Source organism: Chroicocephalus ridibundus, chromosome 11 (assembly GCF_963924245.1).
Source record: "Chroicocephalus ridibundus chromosome 11, bChrRid1.1, whole genome shotgun sequence".
Taxonomy (NCBI): domain Eukaryota; kingdom Metazoa; phylum Chordata; class Aves; order Charadriiformes; family Laridae; genus Chroicocephalus; species Chroicocephalus ridibundus.
Window position 1 is genome coordinate 21,331,234 of NC_086294.1, and position 7,628 is coordinate 21,338,861.

The 7,628-nt window shown below is 45.4% G+C and overlaps 1 protein-coding gene across 3 annotated transcripts in view; it reads right to left on the minus strand.

The window, feature by feature from the left end:
• The window catches only part of RNF145 (ring finger protein 145), a 51,268-nt gene extending 45,777 nt beyond the window's left edge, over positions 1–5,491 (minus strand). The window contains exons 1-2 of one of the 3 annotated variants that reach the window (XM_063349564.1): positions 5,171–5,491; positions 4,787–4,927 (exon numbers count right to left, since the gene is read on the minus strand). The gene's annotated coding sequence lies outside the window, so the exon portion shown is untranslated. Of the gene's footprint in view, positions 1–290; positions 471–999; positions 1,140–4,786; positions 4,928–5,170 lie in introns of those variants that run through there. The other 2 variants (XM_063349563.1, XM_063349565.1) reach the window with 2 other exon arrangements.
• Positions 5,492–7,628: the final 2,137 nt, after the last annotated feature.

Below are 7,628 nucleotides of genomic sequence, written 5' to 3' on the forward strand. Positions count from 1 at the left end.
TCAGAAGTCTCATTTTTTGCATGTCTACTATTCTCCCTCACTTACTGACACTTACGTGCACTAAACAACCACCAAAAAAAACCCCAAACAACAACAAAAAAAGCTTTTTTTCCACTTTATTCTCCCAATCACATTATTTATGCACCAGGTTCCCCCCACACACACCCCCAAAAAGATAGCACAACCAAAAGACAAGCACGGCTCTGAGAGCGACCATCTGTCACAAGCGTACTTAGCGCACAGAGCTACTCTCGAGCACAGAAAATAAACTGTAAATTCTCATCACATACCTTATTTTAAATGACTACAGAAGGTCTTAAAAATCGACTAACGTGACATTAATCAGGAAAGAGAGAAAAAAAATCCCTGTTCTTCGCCTTACGGAGAGGCTGCTTCTTACATAAGCATTACCATATGCCTCAGGGCCGGTCTCCAGGAGGGAATAACCGCCCCCCCCCGCCTTCCCACCTGGATCCAGGCACACACCGCTCGGCTCTCCCCCCTAACGGCCCGCGGCGTCCGGCCACCAGAAAAATAAGGGAAAACCTGCGGAAACCAGGCGGTGGAGCCAGACCCCGGCGAGGGCGGGGAGCCCCGCAACCCCCCCCTCTCCAGCGCAGCCAGCCCCTGGCCGAGGGCTGCGGGCCCGAGCCCGGCTCCGCCGCCGGGTAGACTCTACCACCCCCTCTCCGTGCTCGTTCGCCAAACCGGCGACTGATTTCCTGCCGCGTTCGCCCACGGGGCTGCTGAAAACCAACCCCCCCCACCCCCGCCGCCTCCTTCCCTGGGTCCGGCGCGGCTCCGCCGCCTCTGAACTCTAGTAACCCCCCGCCGCGCTCGCGGCGGGCGGAGGGAAGGGAGAGACGGAGGCGGGGTACGGAGAGGCGATGCGCGCCGGGAAGGCCGGGGAAGCCCCGCCACATGAACGTGGGGACACGGACACGCGTGGGAGCCGCGGCAGCGCGCCCCGCGTGTCTGAGGCGGCGGGTGGGGAATCACCTGGGCCGGCGGGGTTGCCGCCGCCTCCTCCTCCTCCGACTCTTGCTCCGGCTCCGCGCCTCACAGCAACGGCGGCGGCGGCTGGGTGCCCGGCGGCGGCGGCGGCAGAGCGGCTCCTGGAGGCAGCATGGCCGCGCCGCGCCGCCTCAGGGCGCCGCCGACACCCCACGGCCCCGCGGACGGGCGGCCATGGCCCCGCTGCCTGCGCGCGCGCGCCGCCCCGCTCCGCGCATGCGCCCGCCCCGCCCGCAGCGCCGCCCCGCGTGGGGGCGCGAGCGCGCCCCGGGGGCAGCGGGCTGCGCGTTTTGAGGGGAAAACGCAGGGTTTCGGGGTGGAAAACGCGGTTTCAGGCGGAGGAATTTGGCTGGGGAGGCTGCGCTCCGCGGATCTCTGTTCTTAGCCTTGGGGCAGCGCGGCGCTGGGCGCCCTCTCGCCAGACTGTTACCCTTTGCTTCCCTCCCTCCTCCCGAAGAGGCAGAGATTTGGGGTTAAATTCCGATGGGAGAGCAGGGGGTTGGGGTTGGTTTTGGGTTCTCCCGGGACGTGGAGGACCCGTCGGGGCAGCTGCTGCAAGTCTGGAAGGTGACTCACAAGAGTCGTCTGGCAAAATTGGAGGTAGCGTCTGGGCAGATGCTTGAAAGGCAGCTCTGCTATTTTAATAACATTCTGTGGAACACAAAAATGCTGTATTAATTTCAAACACTGAGGTTGAATCTGTTTTTCCCAGTGGTGTGGTGCAGAATCTATAGTCACTTTTGTTGTGAGATCAACCAGAAAAATACCAGACTTTTTGTTCTTCTGCCATTGCCATTTTTCAGCCAGAGACCTGCGCTGGGGACACGCGGCTCCGGGAAGGAGCTGATGCTTCGCACTCTGCACCCACGGCCCTTGCAGGAGAAGTCTCGCTAATATTTACTCACTCTGCAAAGGTTGCACGGCCAGGTCCTAGCACGCATTCCTAAGTGCTAACGAAAAAATTGTGACCCAAAAAAAGTAATGTTTTTTTACCTTAATACTTGAAAAAATACAAAGTCGTGTTGTCTGGGACGTGAAAAAAACTTCACTGCAGTGAAGAATAAGGGAATACACTGAACTGGAAAATCCTGTAGTTCACAAGGGTTGGGTTAGCCAGCTTCGTAATTGCTTTTTTCCTTCCATCTCTAATGAGAACTAGAGCATTCACAGACATAGGTATTAACAATGCTTGGCCTTAAATAAGGGGTTAGGGTGTCTGTCCACACTCTGCTTTGCAAAACTACCCTTGTCTGAGAACCCAAAGGTTTTCAAAACACCAGAAGAAAAAGGTAGTTTGAATGTGTCTGTGTTAACTTTTATCAAAACTGTGGCAGGGCTCTGCCTTGCTGCGTACTCGGGTAGTTGTATTTGGTGTTAACCAAACACCCAAATTCCGTCAGCCCAGAGCTCAGCAGGAAGGAGACCAAACGGCACAACTGACGGAGCTCTCCTGCATGGAAGCTTGTGCTCAGGCACCATAGAGTTCAGATTATTGATACAATTTTTCACAAGCTTCAGATTTTAATGCTATTTTAAAAATACCAGGCTTTTTTATTTTAAAGCTTTTAGTTTAAAGCTATCAGTTCGTGCAAGGATTCCTGAACTCAGTAATTCTCCTTTAGAAAGAACAGTACGCATATCCAGCCAAACTAAGGACATGCATATACATGTGATTATTACTCAGAAGCATTTTGTGCTGTGGTCAGTCTTCTAAGGTTTATAGAGACCCTCCTGCACAGGGCTTTTCTCGTCAACTGAGTTTCTCTCCTAAGAAGTTAGTTTCCTCCTTTGTCGCTTAACAGGTCCCTGCATGACAAGGGCTTGCAACTCTTGTTTTATGCATACTTTTATTAATCATGACACCATCACCTAATTCTTTTGTTGTATCTGGGATAAACTCACTGCTCCAAACCCTGGACTCCTGCAGTGAACGTAGGAAAAGAGCAACTTCACGAGACTCCAGCCACCCTGTTGTTCTGCCTGGCTCAGCCTACTCACGACTGCGGCATGGCTCACTACTACTTGCCACACGGCATCTGAACCAGCTGTCATGTAAGGCATAAGAACTTCAGCTTCATTTCTAGGGCCTACTTGTATTTTCATGCCTTACTTGGAAAAAAAAAATAATCATGAGTCACTTCTTTTCTGTTCTTTGTGGGCTTGTTGGTTCAATGCTGACTGAGGTGAGGGGCCATGGTGCAGGACCTATAAGTTCTACTGCCCGTTTTCAGTGCTGCTTGACAAGAAAGATGGCAAGCAGCAGAGAGAGACAAATACATAGTGAGAAATGTAGACAGCGACAGCTATTTATAGGAGATGGAGCGGAAATCTCTAGTATTATTTCAGAAGTATTTATATCATGAAAGTATTGTAGCAAATCACCGAAGTTCCCACTTCAGTTTGCAAGCAAATAACTGAACCCCACCTTTATTTCACAGAATCATAGAATCTTCATGGTTGGAAAGGACCTTTGGAGATCATCGAGTCCAACCATACACACACCAAAAAAAGGCAAAAAACCAAAAAAAAACAAAACCAAAAAAAACCCCACAACCAACCAACCTACAATCTTTGCCACTAGAGCATGCTGTCATCGCTCATTTCATGCTGTCATCGCTCAGCATTTAATTCTGAAAACGTGTTAACTTCACAAAAGCACAGGTTTTCTAATAGGCAGCTCAGGTATGTGGTGTTACCACTGTCTTGTCAGGCATGTCTTTTTAAAAGCATCTCAACTTTCTGCTTCAGTTTTCTGAAATTTTAAAAGCCTTTCCTGCATTTGACACTGGGTGGATAAGAATTCTGAATTCAATGATTGTTTATCTCTCATTATTAACAGAGCAGTTTGGATTCCAAACTTTCAGTGATCAGCAACTGAGGACTGAAGGGGCCACTATGGTGACATCTCATTAAAACTTTCAAAAGACCTTCTCAGAGTTCGGATAATGTGGAAGCTTGATTTATCCGTGCGGATGGACAAATGCCAGCACCCCAAATTGCTTACAAAGAAAATCCCTCAAAAGAATTCTCAAGAGCAGAAAAATAACACTGACATGGAAGGACATTGCATGCCTAAGGTGGACAATAACATGGGCAGTTTTATTGGAAGCTTTTTACAAGCCTTTGTTTCAAGAAATATTCATACATACATGTGTTAAAGCAAAGGAATGTCTTAACAAGTAGGTCATATTGCATAATGTCAGACAAAAGTTAAATAATGCAAAAATTAATATTGCCTGCGAAACCTAATTTGGTGCCTCGTGTGTATGCCTTATAATACTGATGGCAGACAGCCCCCAAAGCCTGTGTGTTCTCTTCTTGCCATCTTATCCCAGTCACTAAACAAAGGAACACATGAACTTTAATTCCTGCAGAAACATATACCCAGACACAGGAACTGGGAGCATTACTGGGTACAACAGCAACAGAGCCAGTTCATCTGTTTCTCTGATGTACCTACTCTTACTCTGTAGCCCCATCTCAGAAATTATCCTGCTTTTCCCTATCTGTGACCCCATTTGCTAAATCACTTTGCTTCCCATCAACCCTCATTTTTCCTCTCATTCTCACTGCTTTTCAGAGCTCTTTCTAGCAATTCAGCTAGTTCCAGTTTCTCAATTTCGTATTTATTTTCACTCTCTTCAGGAAACCACTTCTGCAGTATTTCTGATAATTACATATCTCATATGATTACATATATTTTTACCACTTTCATAACACTGGAGAGTGCTGACTCCAAACAAATAAACAGCTGCTGTGATTTACAACTTACCTAAAGGAAAGCCATACCAATCTCTGTGCCGAGAAGCTAGAGAGCTGGGTGGTGATGTAAGGAAAGTGATGAATCAGGTTTTGTTCCGCAAACAAAAGAATCACAGTTCTCTCCCAAGCTCCCTTGCCAGTGGGGCATAATCTAGAATACAAAGAATCGAAGTAAATAAAATAAAAATAATTGGGCTGAATAGTGGCAGAAGAATAACAGTTGCATTCAGAAAGTGAAGAATCATATGGTATACTGGTACAAACCTCTAGTATGTACAGCATCTCACAGTGCCAACATTAATTAAATAATCCTAAAAAAACTCCTGTAAGGAAACTGTATAAACATCATTCTAACCTCCACTTTACTGATAAGGAAGCCGGGACAGAGACTTACTGTATTAGTGATAACTTGAAAATGTGTTTCATTTCAAACTTGAGACATTTCCATGTCTCCAGCTCAGCTGCCAGCTACTAAAGCGCATCACATTATTGAACACTGGAAATTCAGCTCTCAGTGTTTTGCCCAGAGTCACACAGTGCCTCAGAATCAGAGCTCGCATTCAAACGCAGCATTTCTAGGGCACAGTGATGGCAGTGTCCAGTAAACCATGCTGGCTGTTGTATTACGTTGAAGCGGTCATGAACAGCACAGGAGGCTTGCACACACATCTGCATTGGGCTGGAACCACTTGGGGGGTACAGACTTGAGGAGCCGGACATTCTCAGACATCATTGCTTTTACCGCCTGCTTAGAACAAATTATAAAACAGAGAAAAGGGACTGGAGAAAAGTAATAAATGATAATGAATTGCAGGGAATAGTAAAAAGAGTCAAGAGGGGAAACTGAAAAGCATAAATCAGATTAAGAGTAAAATTCACTGGTACCAAGCTGTATTTTAAGGATTCTTCTATTTCTAGTGAAAAATATGAGCTCTGCTCTAGATTTTTTCCTAACGTGGGTTCAGTTTAGAAGTGGGGTACAGAGACTGGCACATATTCAAATGAGTTTTCTGAACCAAAAAGCAATTTGTGGAAAAAAAAAAAAAGAAGTTGCAAAACCTTGAAATCTGGGATGTTAGCCCATTCATAGCCTGCATCACATTGACATCCACACTGACTCTCCACCATTAAAGACACTGAATATAACAAATATTTAGCATCTCTCAGGCCTGCAATGTCATCACCTTTCGCTAACTCCTTAGATCACCCAGAGATGTGATCTAATCCATCTCTTAATTCTCAAAGCAACCTTTTGAGCTTTCCACACAGTTTTCAGCTTTAAATGATGATTTTACAGTGTTCTTACCTACCATCCCCGAGTCGCTACGGGGAATTTTGCTCTCTTATATGCAGCACGAACAGCAATTTAGGAAATGAGTGCCTAGGCTTCTGCAGTTATGCACAGGAGTGTATTCCTCAAAATGCTCAGAAATGCTTGCTGTGAACATGAGGCACTGGAAGGGAGCCAGCGGGCATCAATTTGACATGCAGTCACTTTTTTATTTCACCCTGGAGCATCCCAGGATGAGTGCACATCAAGGTGAAAGGGAACGTGCATTTGCTTCAAAATTTCCCCACTACTTTTCCTTCCTCCTTGCTCTGCTAGTTTACCACAGTGTAAATTCAGAGAGTACCACCACAAAACAAACTCCTCAGTACAAAAAAAAAAAAGATTATGCTGTTTGGGCTCTGAATTGTAATTATATGGTCTTAGTCAAATTACTTTACTACTTTGCATTTATTAATGTTAGGATTGAGCACCACCATGCGTTTTCACAGCTAAGTAAAAGGACATATTTATCTGCGCCACATGAACGTCGTCAGGATCAGAGTATTTTTCAACAGTGCCTAGAACAATGATGTCCTAGTGATAGCTCAGGATACTAAAACACCGGTATCATACCAGAAATGAAATATGCATAAATACTTTTTTTCATATTCTTCATCAAACAGAAAAGAAATCCAACCCAAAACCAAAATCCTACTGCCTCCTCTTCAAGAGAGCTTTTTAAAAGCCAACCAGAAATAAAAAAAAATATATATAAAAGATAACAAATAGAGAAGCAATCACAGTATATATCCTTTTCGTAGCCTGAATTTTTAAACAGGCCTGGAGGGTGCATAGTTTTATGACAAGGTGTGACTTCAATTACTAGTTGCAGCTTTGGAAGCTTTCCAGCACTACTGTAATGCGCTGCCTGGATGTGGAGGACAACTGTGTGTCGTGAAAGGAAGAAGAAACCCCTTCATGACTGGGATACATATACAGTGACTGGTTTTACACGGATTTACCTGCAATCAGAAGCTAAACTCAACACAAACAGACACTACTGTAGTCTCCCATTTGTACTGCTCTTTTGGAAACGGAAGTGCTTTTATGCTAAAACCCGATTACAGAACAGAACTCAAAATACATATCCAGGCAGCAGATACATTAAATTCATATCCGCTCAGGAAAGAAATCAGACTTCTGCATGTTTTTTGTTTATACTGCACTTCTTCACTGAGATTTACTACCGTGGGAACGTCTCTTAAAAGTTATGGCAGGCATTCTGAAGAAACTTGTACTTGGTGCATGGCTGCTTACCTCTGCTCTTTTGTTCCCTTCCCTATTCATCACCAAACAAAAGAGAGAGAAAAAAATTATCTAACCTCTCTGCAGAGCAAGGCCTAAGATGAGGGAGGACTGAAACTCTCATTTCCTCCCCCAAATTTAACAGCGTCTCTGCTGATGCCAAGGTGAACTGCAGTCTGTATCATATATAAGAAATTTCACATATATAAGAAACCAGACTTTACCACCAAACTTTTTTTTTTCCTTTAAACTATTTCTGCAAAGCAGAATACCCAAC